Raw genomic sequence first — 12,929 nt, 5'->3', positions numbered from 1 at the left:
GGAGAATAGCGAAGTTCAGGACCTACCAAGCCTTGACTCAAGTAATAAATCACATGCTCCATGAGAGCATCGTCTTCCTGAACGAGAACCATACCTATGGTTGATTCTGCAGAAGCGAGATATAAAAGGAAATCCCTACCATAATCCGATGGACTCAAAAGCAAGCAGAGACTAATGCTTTTTTCAAGGCATCGAATGACCGCTGCACAAAGTGGTCCCATACATATGGAACCCCTTTCCGTAGCAACCACATAAACCCTTTAGTGATCTCAGCATAATTCGCTATAAACCTTCTTAAGAAATTAGCCTTCTCTTGAAGACTTTGAAGTTGTCGAATTGAGGATGGGGGAGGCAACTGAATTATTGCCTCTACCTTGAAGGGATCAACTTGAATCCCTTCAGTTGAAACTATGAACCCTAATAACTGACCAGATGTAACTATAAAAACACACTTATTGGGATTCAACCGGATCTTGTAAAATCGACATCGCTCAAAAACCAATCAAAGGTGACTAGGATGATCAGTTTTCTTTTGAGAACGAGTAGCTAAATCGTCCAAGTATGCTTCGATAATATGTTTAATGTCGTGGAAAGCATATGACATGGCTCACTGGAAGGTAGCTCCAACATTTTTAATACCAAAAGGCATCTTTCTGTATGCAAAGGTACCCCAGGGACATATAAAAGATGTCTTGTGCTAATCTTCAGGACGGATAGAGATCTGATTATAACCGAAAAAACCGTCCATGAAGGAGAAAATCTCATTACCTGCACACTCATCAATAATCTAATCAATAAATGGCGTGGGGTAATTATCTTTGGGACAAGCTTTGTTTAGGTCTCTAAAGTCAATGCATTCTTAGATTGTTCCTTTCTTTTTATCTACTGGGACTGGATTAGAAACCTAATCCGTAAGAGGAACAGGGTATATAAAACCCACCTTGAGCAGCTTTTCAACTTCAGCTTTAATAGTTGCTGCTTTCCTAGGATTAACCAGTCGAAGCTTCTGACGAATCGATTTAGCATTTTCATACGTCTTGATCTCATGTTGAACTATGGATGGATCAATGCCAGGAATTTCTTCATAAGACCACGTGAATACATCTCGAAACTCCTTAAAAAGGTCAGTGTAAATTTGAATTTCTTCAGGGGAACATTCGGCTCCAATGAAGAGATTCTCGATCATGTTAGGTTTCCTAGAGATGTTTATAGATATCATTTTTGAAATCACCGACATATTACCTTCAGCACGAAAGTGTGCTGGAGCCAAAGGACTTGATACTGTACAAACATCACTAATAAACAACTTGGAGAACCTAGATTCTACTTCCTGCAACGGAGGAAAAAAATATGAACGATGGTGTAAGTCTTCCCAAGGTCAATCTACATCCAGCATTACTTCTAGGATTGCTTCCTCGGATGGTAAAATCGTAACTAAGTAGTCCATAGCAGCAGTAGAATCAAGGGTCCAAGCTAGGGCCACATCACCATCAAACTCCTCCTCAGAGAAAGGAGTAGAATGGTTGTCTGGAGATTTGACGATAGACTGATATCTAAGCTCTATTGCAGACATAGGCAATGCCATTCAACCAACTTGTCCTTCATCTAATGTGGTCGTAGGTGAAGGCAAGGTCTAAGAGTCTGAAAAATAATGAGTTTGGAAGAACTCTTCCCGTGAAGACTCCTTTTATGATGAAACAACATTGATTCTAGCAATAGGAGAGGGAAAATCAAATGTACTCATCAATGAAGAATACATCCCAACTCCCATATTCTCAGTAGGCGGATGAGGGTTATCCACTAAGGGAATAGTAGAGTCCGAAGTTGCTCAAGGATCAACTGGAGAAAAATCCAATTGATCAAACTTAACAATTTTCCCCTCATGAGGAAAGAAAATGACACGAAACAGAGTCAAAACAATGACATCCATTTCATATACCCAATTCCTTCCTAAGAGGAGATTGTAATCTAGGTTAGCATCAATGACTTCTACTTCGATATTGATGACCTTTCCCCCAACACATATGGGAAAGGCCAGGATAATCCCATGTAGCTTATGAGAATGCCCGTCAAATGCTATCAGGAGGGTAGGTGAAGGAACAGCAGAAGGAAATCCAATGGCCTTCCAGCATGACATCGACATGACACAGGTGGAAGCTCCTTCATCAATAACGGTTTGAAAAATGTTAATTTTCCAGTATGTATACTTTCTTTGAAAATCCATGTGATGAGGGACTTGCTTTTTGACATTAAGCATGTCGAAAGTGAGCACTAAAGAATTATTTGGATCAACTGCCCTTATCGCCAAGAGCAAAGCACTTTGTTGAGTTGGACACGACTGGAGGACCTCTAAAGCAGACATAGCGCATGGACTCTAACCCAGATCCTCAACAATGGAGTAATTCTAGGCAGCCCTAGCATTAGGATTGATAGTTGCGCGTTTAGTGGAACCTTTTGGTATCTGTGGTATATTCACGACAGAGGGTCGCTCAATATGAAGGTCGATAGTTCCAGGAGTAGTTTTATCCTTGGATGTTTCAGTTTCATCATAATCACGTGACCAAGTGGCCACAAGGACATTAGAACCCATCATGAAAACATTTGATGATTTCTCTCCTTCTTGGTTGCCCCCTGTAGAGGTACCAATATTTGAATTCGCACGAGCAAGCATCTGTTGCCGTTGGGGAAAAGGGTTGGTTAACACAGCTTAAGAGCTAGAAGTCCCTTGCTGCCCTAACAAGCGCTGAGCATCTTGGATTTTTGGGCAGAGATGAGTAAAATGGTCTCCACTACATAGTTTGCATGGAAACTTGACTTTCTTTCTAGACTCATTTCCACCACCACCAGCATTATTGCTAGGTTTATTTGCATTATTCTTCCCATCTTGACTCTTTTTCTTACCTCGTCCTTTCTTTTTCCCATTGGAATTTTGATTTTCTTTGGGGTTGGAAGATTGGACAACATTAACAAAAGAGGGTTAAGAAGACGAAGGGTTAAACAATGTGACCTGATTGTTAGGAGCAGTTTGTAAAGACAACTACTGTAATTGGCTCAACAGGTTCACCGCATTAGTATCTACAAATCCAACGATACCATCCACATGGGGACCTGGCTTCGACTTGGCTATATCAACCTTAGTCCCAGGAGCATCAAGCAATATTTTTTGTATAATCCCAGACTGAGAGTAAATCAATTCTAACTGTTGGGCCTTAAAAATAGTTTGCTCCTCAGAATAGACTCTGGACAGAGAGACATCGTTAGAGATCTCTGGTTGTAAAGATTTCAAAAACCATTCGAGACGGTATTCAAGAGGATTTTCGGCTTTAATGAGCCTCTTTCTTCGTCTCCATTCCTGAATATGATCAAAAATGTGAGTTGTTATATCTTGACGAAAATTGGCCAGAAGTTCTGTTCTAGCATCATAACGGACGGGCAACTAGAAATGATTTAGGAAGATGTTAGCCAAATCAGCGAAAGATGTAAAGCTGCCCCCTGGCAATTCTATATACCACTTGGCTGCATTACCAGTTAGGTGCGTTGAAAAAGTCTCAACCTAACTGAGTCATCGATGAGGGAGTTTAATGAGCACCACAAATGGAATGTGGTTACATGGTCGCCCAGGTCTTTACCACCCTTCCCCTCAAACTTTGGAATGTCTGAAGGGAGTTTGGTTGGGACCGGAGGCTAGGCTGAATTGTATTTGATTCGGTCGTTTGTTAATTTCGTGAGATCTAGCAAATTCAACGTTGCCAGAAAAGGAAGCCTAGGAGGACGTTGGCGATTCCACCCAAACTGGGTGGGGTTCCCAAAGTTTTGAAAAGATTGGCCTAGATTTTGGAAGGCACCAGGCTACCCGAAGTAACCAGCTGAACCAAAAGGCAAACCTTGTGATCTAGAAAAACTTGGAGTTTGACCAACTCCGGCCAAAAAAACCTCCATAACCAGTAAAGCTCCCTCCCAAAGGATTATAAGGAGTTGATAACCCCTAATAAGGATTCCAAGCAGAATCTAAGGGAGGAATACTTCGAAAAGAACTAACTGTGGTGTACGGCCTATTCCCTCGTTGGCCGAAAAATAGATTCCCGGTTCCTATGCCACTAGCCGCAGGGTTAGTCCAACCTTGAAAGGGATTGCTGCCCTGTCCTGTAGAAGAAAAAGGCATAGATCCTATCATCAGGTTGGAATGTGGTATATGACCACTTCCAAAAGGAAAACCCTGAAATGAAGCCAACCCACCCATCATGGATGTGGAGGCGCTAAATGGAACTGACAGAATACCCTGTGAATGGGTGCCAAACAGGAAAAATCCAAAACCAGATGCATTGGCTTGGGAATTTCCACTCGTAGAAGGAATGGAGGTAGACCCAACTAAGGATGTGCTAGAAAAAGACCCAAAAAAAGATGCAGAGGGGATGGAAATAGTTCTTCCCCCTTGTACTGATGTTCGAGTATGCATGGTTGTAGCACTTGTGGTAGAAGCCATGCTTCCAGTGGTGGTCATCGAAGGTAAGTGCGTAATATGACCTAGACTTGATGGTCTATGCGTCGGAGTCCCAACGTATTGTAATATGTTTGGATGACTAGAAGGTAGAGGAGAATTTGGAGCCGCTAACAACTCTAGGAGTTCTTCTACCTCAATGTTATCTTCCGATTGAAAGAGAACTCAAGAAAGAACTGGGGCGTTCCTCTATAGTTCTACAAAAGTACCAGGCCTATCCTGCACACTAATGCCCCAGGGGAGGATCAATCCCCCATGCGTCGGCTGCCACGGGATGAAACCCACTAGCAGTATTACCTCTGCACCTCCTAGGAGAAGGCTCTAAACTTGGTGGTGAAAGACCACGAAGTCTTCGAGACCGTCTAGGCGATCGGTCAACCACTTTGAATTTTTTATCAAGATCTAACTAAAGACTCAAGAAAAAATGAAAGCTAGGCCAACTAAGAGCACAGAGTACACACTAAAAGGTCCCTAAAAGTTGTCAACCAGTCAAACAACTTTCAAGTATTTCCACTCCGAGCGATGAGGACCGAACACCAAAATACAAGAAAGTCAAGTAAGGGGCCTTCCAAAGATGGTCTAGCATAATGACGGCCCAGCCCTACCAGCAAAGGTAACAGAGGAAGTTAGGCTGACCTCCTAACAACAACCTGTGCCGATGCAAGCCCCCAAGCTTCGCAAGGGTGCCCTCTAGAAGTACCGTTGAGAGTGATACAATGTCGACCTCAGGTTCCATGGGATTCCCCTCCACAGCCACCTGTGTAGATCCCTAGGAGAAGCAACTAAGGTTACCAACTCGTGTCAGAAGCCAGGCGGAACAGTCTTGAGGTAAGATCTAACAAGTAGGAGAGGGGGTATCTCTCTTCCTTATCTTCAAGAACCCTCGTGCTTAACTCCCAGATCCGGTGCTTTCCTGGTCTCCCTAATGCTATTGGATTTTCACTCGCTATTCAGACTTCTATGTTTGACAGTTTAAAATGGCCTTGGAGAGTTTTCTCTCCACACACCTAATCTAAGGCCCTAAAATATCCTAAAACTTGTTGGTGTGTCTAAATTGACAATATATAAAAAAGTTCTAGTATATTTTAATTAGCGCTTGTTTTTAAATGGGCTGTTCTTAAGTCAAGGGATAAGCAGAAATGAAACTTGTGGTGTTTTTCGATGCAAAATAAATTAATAAAAACCAAACTATATGCAAATTAACTCGTTTCGTTCTTCGATGAAAGAAAATTCTACTAGGTTCTACAGAACTTCTAAGAAAGCAATAAATTTTTCTTTTCTTTTCTTTTACTCAAGCTTCACACTCACAAAAATTAACAAAACTATGGATGCCCTAAAAGATACACAAATTTATCCTAATGAAATGAGTATATGCTGATGCAAAACTTAAGACTACTCTAAATCAAAGAAAGAAAGTAACTTGCTTATCAATTATAATTAGCCACTTAAGATGTTTAGATAGAATATAAGTTGCTAATGCTCATTTTCATCTAAACACTAAAAGCAAATCACAAGACAAACAAAAATGGACTTTCACTCGCAAAAAAAAAACTAAATCAAAACAAGGCTAAAGAAAGCAAAAACCAAGTTTTCAAGAAGTTTTCTTCAAAAGCAAAACAAAAATGACTTTTCAAAAGTGCTCCAAATACTATTGAAAACTTTGAGACTGAAGAATAAGAAACCAAAAAAATTTGCAAGTTATCAACTCAAAATGGGCAAAATCTCAACAAAATAGGTGTTTCAAGATGCTCTCAACAACCAAAAAGTAGCAAAAAGAGCTCGGTGACAATGATCAAAAGATCAAGAAAGACAACTCTCAAAATCGTCACTCAACAACTTTCGAAAAGCAAGAAAAGTAAATAGCCACAAGGTGCAGCTTTGACACAAAGCAAGAAGATCACAAAGATAAAGTTTGTCACAAAGATTGAAAACAATCTTTCTACCCTAGAAGACTAGAACAGCCAAGATTCTCAGAGAGAAATCTTGTGTGCTCAAACACAAATGATGACACTTGCAACAAAACAAAACAAGACCAAAACTTTCCACAAACTGAGAGAATTTGAAACCGAAAACTTGCTGTAAAAACAGAGACTGACAACCAAACTTGACTACTCAGGAAGTACTCAGACCAAAAAAAAAATTTACTGAACAAGAAAGATTTGCAAAAATCTTGGAAAATTAGGGTATACGTGACTATGTCAATGCACAGCTGCGTGTATACACGATTTAGCCTAAAGAAACATGTCTATACGTGGGCTCATATGGGGAAACTTGCGTACATACGCTTCTGTACCCTGAACAAACTACGTATATAACAGTTCACAAGAAAAAGCAAAAAAAGGGGTCTGAAAAAAACTGTTCAGACTTAAAGTCTAAGTTCCTATAAGAACAGACAACTCAGTTACAGCAAGAAAATCAAAGGTTGAGCCCTGATTGGTTTAAATTAACCCAAACTAGGAACAACAATACTGTTGTGCCTAGCAGAGTCGTTAATTCTGTTGAGGGACAAAGTCCCCTAGGGTCTTGGGTCAATACCCTAGCAGAGCAAGAATTATCTACAATGAAAAACAAACATTCCACACAGCCATGATACTAATATAAGCAAACTAGGCGAAGAGAGGTGCACCTAGGGGTCCTTCGTTCGGGTTGATCCAGCTAGGGTCCAAACCCTCTTGGAGTTCCTTTCGATCCTTCAACCTACAAAACAACTAATTCAAAGAAGCATAGTAGTATATGGACCAAGCATCATAAAGAAATCAACTTCATAGCATATTGAAAGGTAGTTAGTTACACAATTGAAACAACTATTCATATGCAAATCATAACATTAACATCATAAGCATGAAGAAGATTAATCTCAGGAACAAGACAGGTGTTTTTTTGTTGCAGATAGTTAAAGTAAAACAAGGAATGATATCACCTAAATCTTCCTCTCACAGGCTCCAAGCGGAACCGTCCTCTAGATTCGTCCAATCCCAAGTCTTCAAAAGGCTCCTTCCATGACTCACACAAGGATATCTCAACTAATGAAAAGACATCATAACTCAAAGAAACAAGGGTTTCCTGTAATGGGGGAAGTGCTGGAAGCACAAGGATCTTCAGACCAGATCAGGGATAATCTCAGTAGAGTGATTTTTCTCTCTATTCTCTCCTCCCTTAGGCCTTCCCATTGAAGCCTTTTTATACTTCTCCCAAAGCAGTTTTTTAGTTGGGAATTCGTTGGGAACATTTGGGCCACAGGCATTAATAGGTAATCAATAGGTAAAACCCATGATCTCCACCTGAAATTAAGGAGATTTAATTTTTTTAAGTGTTTTAAGACATATACATGGGTTGGGTATACACAGACCCGTGTACACACACATTTCGCTCAGGGCCATGTCGCGTATAGGTAGTAAAACACTGTTTTTTAAGTATTTTGACCAGGTCTGGAAGGATGGGTTGCCCTAGGCCATGAGTGCAGCATCACAAACATCAAGAGTGAGATTTGGAGCTATAACACTTGGTTTCACCCTTTTTTAGTCCCATTTTGCATCTTGTTTTTTTTTCTTTTCATACATCCTTTTTGCACCCAATTTTGCATCCTAATTTTACACCATTCTTTGCATCCTCATTTTGGTGTCCATTGTTGCATCCTTGTTTGCACCCAATTTGGTATCCTTTTGTATGCCCTATTTTGTTCCCTTCTTTGTGTCTAGTGTTGCACCCTTTTTTAATTTTACTTTAAAACCCTTTTTGTGTCATTGTTTGCAACTTGTTTTGATGGCTAGTTTAACATCCAATTCTACTCCAAATTTTGCATCCATGGTTACATCCACTTTTGACTTCTTGTTTAGAGTTTTATTTTTATTTCCATTTATGACCCCCTCTATGGGTTCATTTTAATAATTTCATTTACATAGTGAAATATATTACAGTTTCTAAATATCATTTTGTTGTAGGATCTAATGCATGGTCAGATGAACATAAAACCCTCTCAGTTTATCTTGGAAACCTAGGACAAATCGATTAAGAGAAAGGTTGTTTAAGGCTCAGGATTCTTAATAGATCAAGATGTAGAGTATAGATTAAGAAAAAGAGAAGGAATTCCTGTGAGTCCTCGCATGCAAGTCTTCTTGGAGTTTTTAGTGTAGCTAGGAAGCACTCCTAGCTAGCTCCAGAGCTTGGTCTTGTATATAAGAGAGAGAATAAAGAAACCCTCACAACATAATATCTTGATAATCGAAACTATCAAAAACATATAAATATTATTGAATAAATAAATATAAAGTAAAATCCCATACATTCATTAGTTAAATAGAATAAGTAAAGAATGAATATAAACATATGGAAGGAAGAACAACCGATCTATGTTAATAAAGGAGTTGGAGGAAAGTTACAACCATCAGATCTAGTTGCAATAGCACCTCCCCCAACTCCTAGCTCCAAAACTCTCCCTCTCAATATAGATCTCAATAGCATGACAATACAAGAATTCTCATCACTTCAATGGCCAAGCCTCCAATATATAGGAAAGTGAAGGCTATGAAGATTTCCCCATTTCCTCATTAGTTCAATTTGGGAAAAATCTTTTGGGTGAATAATGTTTCCTCATATAAAAATGGCCTTTTCCACTTTTTAGATGCTTTTGTGCTTATGAAAAAGCTTCCCCATGCTTTATGGCTTTTTCCCGCTTTTGTATGCTTTTATTTTTTAGGAAAAAGCTAAAGATGAGGATAAAGAGATCACATTCCACCATATGAGTTCCAAAAGTAAACAAGAGTGTCAAATTCAAATTCTAGTTTGCTTATGTTTTAACTTCTTTCTTAATATATATTTAGTTTTAGTATTTTTTTATTTTATAAAAAAATATATTTAGTTTTTGGTATTTTTTTTCTATAAGAAAAATCATATTTTTTTTTTATAAAAATGGATTAAACATTCCATTCATGCTAAATTTGTGATTTTATGATAGGAGTTTAAATTATATACAAAAAGGTAACTTAATGCCATGTGTTGTGTCGCTGAGATGGGTATTATATATCTCTTCCTTGCTAAGTTATAGAATGTGCTTAGGTTTTCTTAATGCAATAAAACTAATTATGCTCTTCGTTATATCTTGAGATGTTCAACTTGAACCTAATAAAACTATAAAGTTAAAATAGGTTTTCCTTTGTCCTTTGTAGATCTTTGTCCCCATTAATATTGGTCTTAATAGATTAATTATCTTATGGTGGCCTTGAGTGATCACTTCCATTAGTTGCATGCTTTTTAGTTTTCTGTTAGTGACATTTCTTAGGCTTGATAACATGTTATTTAATTTATCAAAATGTGTTATTATCCATATAATTGTTAAATATTAATATTAAATACGTTGGTTTTTTAGCATGGTTTAGCAGAACGTTCCCAAAAGGTTTATAGATTGTATTTTATAATGTAATGATTCATTGCTTGATTAAATTGTTTTGGATATTTCTTTTACTGATTCATTGATTGATGAAATTGTTATGGATATTTTTTTTAGTATATTAACTTGTATGTGATAAAGTCAAAAGCCATCTCTTTTTTATATTTTCAATGGTCAATTTCCCTTAAGGCCATCAAGTTCACCATTCGGTCCCAAGTTAAAGAAATATAGGAGTCATGAACTGGAATTTTCCAAGCACTTCAATCTTGAAACATTTTTTTTTAGTCACATTATACTTCCTTTCTATGTAAATTCTCGATGAAAATAGTCTCATGGAACATGAGGGGCCTCAATAGTAAAGGAAAACAACGACTCTTAAAAGAAAAATGGTACGCAAAGCACCCATCAATAATGTTGATATAAGAAACAAAAATATTAAGTGAGGTTCTACCTCATATAATTAGCAAATGGGGGAGGAATTTCCAATAGTAGTGATTGATGCTTAGAGATACTTGGGTGGAATGGTTATTATTTTGAATGATCAGGACATCAAGGTTACCAATATGTTTACCTCTTTTCGCATTATGACAATACATTTTTTGTTAATTGACATCGAGGACCACTACCATGTATCCAATGTCTATGACTCCAATATCTCAAATGGAAAACCACTATTTCTCAATTATATTTCCAGCACAAGTAATTTATACTCCCCATCTCCATGGGTTATTGGGAGTGACTTCAATATTATCAAGTTTCTCGAGGAAAAGAAAGGATGAATCACAATGTTTAACAATATATTTTGTAAGCTATAACATTAAAGCCCTAAAGTAGTCTTGATTAAATTTGTCAAGCAATGAGTCTCCAACCCACACGTGTGGATCAATGAGATGTAATACATGTGTGTGTGGTGTCTAACTTAATACACTGTACTAATAACTCCACAAACTTATGTATTTCACTCCATCGCATAAATTAATAGTAGTGTGACATAAGTAAACCAAGAGTAGACATGAAACCCTTAGGCAACAAAAATTCCATAGATCCTCAATTAGGTGCTTAAATGATGAAGTGAAAATGCAAGGGGAAAAGAGAAATTCATGATTTAACCATCACAAACATGTGATCAAGTGTGACTAGGAGTGTATATATTCATATGTTTTCCAAAGAGGGAGTGAATACATGAGTTACCATTCATTGGGACTTATTTTTCTTTCTTTTTATTTTTATTGTATATAGAACTTAGGGAATAAGGTTTTCATAAGTTTGACACAACTCATAGATATAACATTTACATGAATTTTCACTTTAACCTTAGAGTTTAGACTTAGATAAATCATTATAGTGTATCTTTAATGATTTTGGCTTTCACTTTTTTATTTTATTTCATCACAAATGACAAAGGGGAAATATTTTGCCACAAATCTATGAATTCTTAATCATAAAGGCATCATGCGATGAAAAAAATTAATGATGTTATTCTCTATGAAAATGATGGGTATTCTTGACAAAAGATTATGCTTGTGGATGTCTCCTCTCTGGTTGAGAGGGAGTGAGGGTAGACATCATATTATCCATGTGTCATGTACTATGGCGAGGCCTAACCATTTTAAGCCTAGTAAATACACCAGTAGGGAGAATGGTGGATTGGATAAACAACTGGGACCAATATTCTTTGAGAATTTGTACTTTGACTAGGACTAAACGCTATAAGTCAAGTACATTAATCCAAGATAAGAATAGTCATGAGGATCGACATTTCCTGGTGTCAAATATTATGATAGTGGATTAGGAAATGATCATGTGAGGACATACCTTGGGGGGTAAGTTCCTAGAGAGGCAATGGTGTCCAAATTTATGCCTCCCAACATTGTGCTCTGATCTAATGGAGAGATAGACCTTGTTAGTCAAGGCCTTGCTATTTTGACAATGTTGGCTATGATGATGTAAATCATCATTGATGCTTATCAATCCAGATCCCTTCTTATATGAATATTTCAACTTGAGAGTACTTTTTTGTCTCATTATGAGTACCTCCCTAGTTTAGAGGGAGTGTCATCATCTTCATTATCGCCATCATCACCACCATCATCGTCATCATTATTGTCATCATTTCATTGTCGTCATAATCACCATTCATGTCGTCATCATCATCATCATCATCATGATTATGGACATTGCCATCAATTGTTCATAATTATAGGTATTGTAAGAAATATTGTCAACCCAAAAAATGTTACGAGTGCTCAAAAAGGGTTGTTAGGACACATGATATATCTAAGATAATAACAACTTTATTTTTTTAGAGATGATTGATGATCATCATAATCACTACCATTATCATCGTCATTATAATTATCATCATCCCCATCATCATAATTAATATAATTTCTATCATAATTATTGTCATCTTCATCATGAACATCATAACCATCATTCATGTCATTATTGTTGTTGATGATGACCAAGATGAAAATAATGATAATGATGATCAGATGATGATGACTTGGAAGACAACACCAAAGATAATGATTATGATTATGACCATAACAACATTTAAAAATTGGGAAGAATGGCCAAGGTCATTAGCATCTTCATAATCATTTTCATTATAACCCCCATCATCTTTATAATCATTATCATTATCATAACAATCACAATTCATGCCATCGTCATCATCTTCATTATCATCATTGTCATAATTATTGACATTGTCATCAGTTGTTCATAATTTTCAATGTCATAAGAAATATCATCAATGAAAAAAATATGATGTGTGTTGGAAAAGGGATGAAAAAGTGAACAAAAAAAATGGGGGCAAAAGTAGACGTAAAATTTGATGAAGAGTGGACACAACATAAGTAGATGAAAAACAAGAGAGAAAAAATGACATAAAAGTGGATGAAAAATTAGATGCAATAGTTGATGCAAACTTGTACACAAAATAGGATGCAAACATGGATGACAAAGTGGAAGAAAACATGGGAGCAATAGTACGCATAAAACATAGCATGAATTGTGGTTAAACAAATGTGGATACAATAG

Source organism: Pinus tabuliformis, chromosome 9 (genome assembly GCF_031772625.1).
Source record: "Pinus tabuliformis cultivar Carrire ecotype Pingquan chromosome 9, CPIR1, whole genome shotgun sequence".
Classification (NCBI taxonomy): domain Eukaryota; kingdom Viridiplantae; phylum Streptophyta; class Pinopsida; order Pinales; family Pinaceae; genus Pinus; species Pinus tabuliformis.
Note: the sequence above shows the minus strand (reverse complement) of the source record.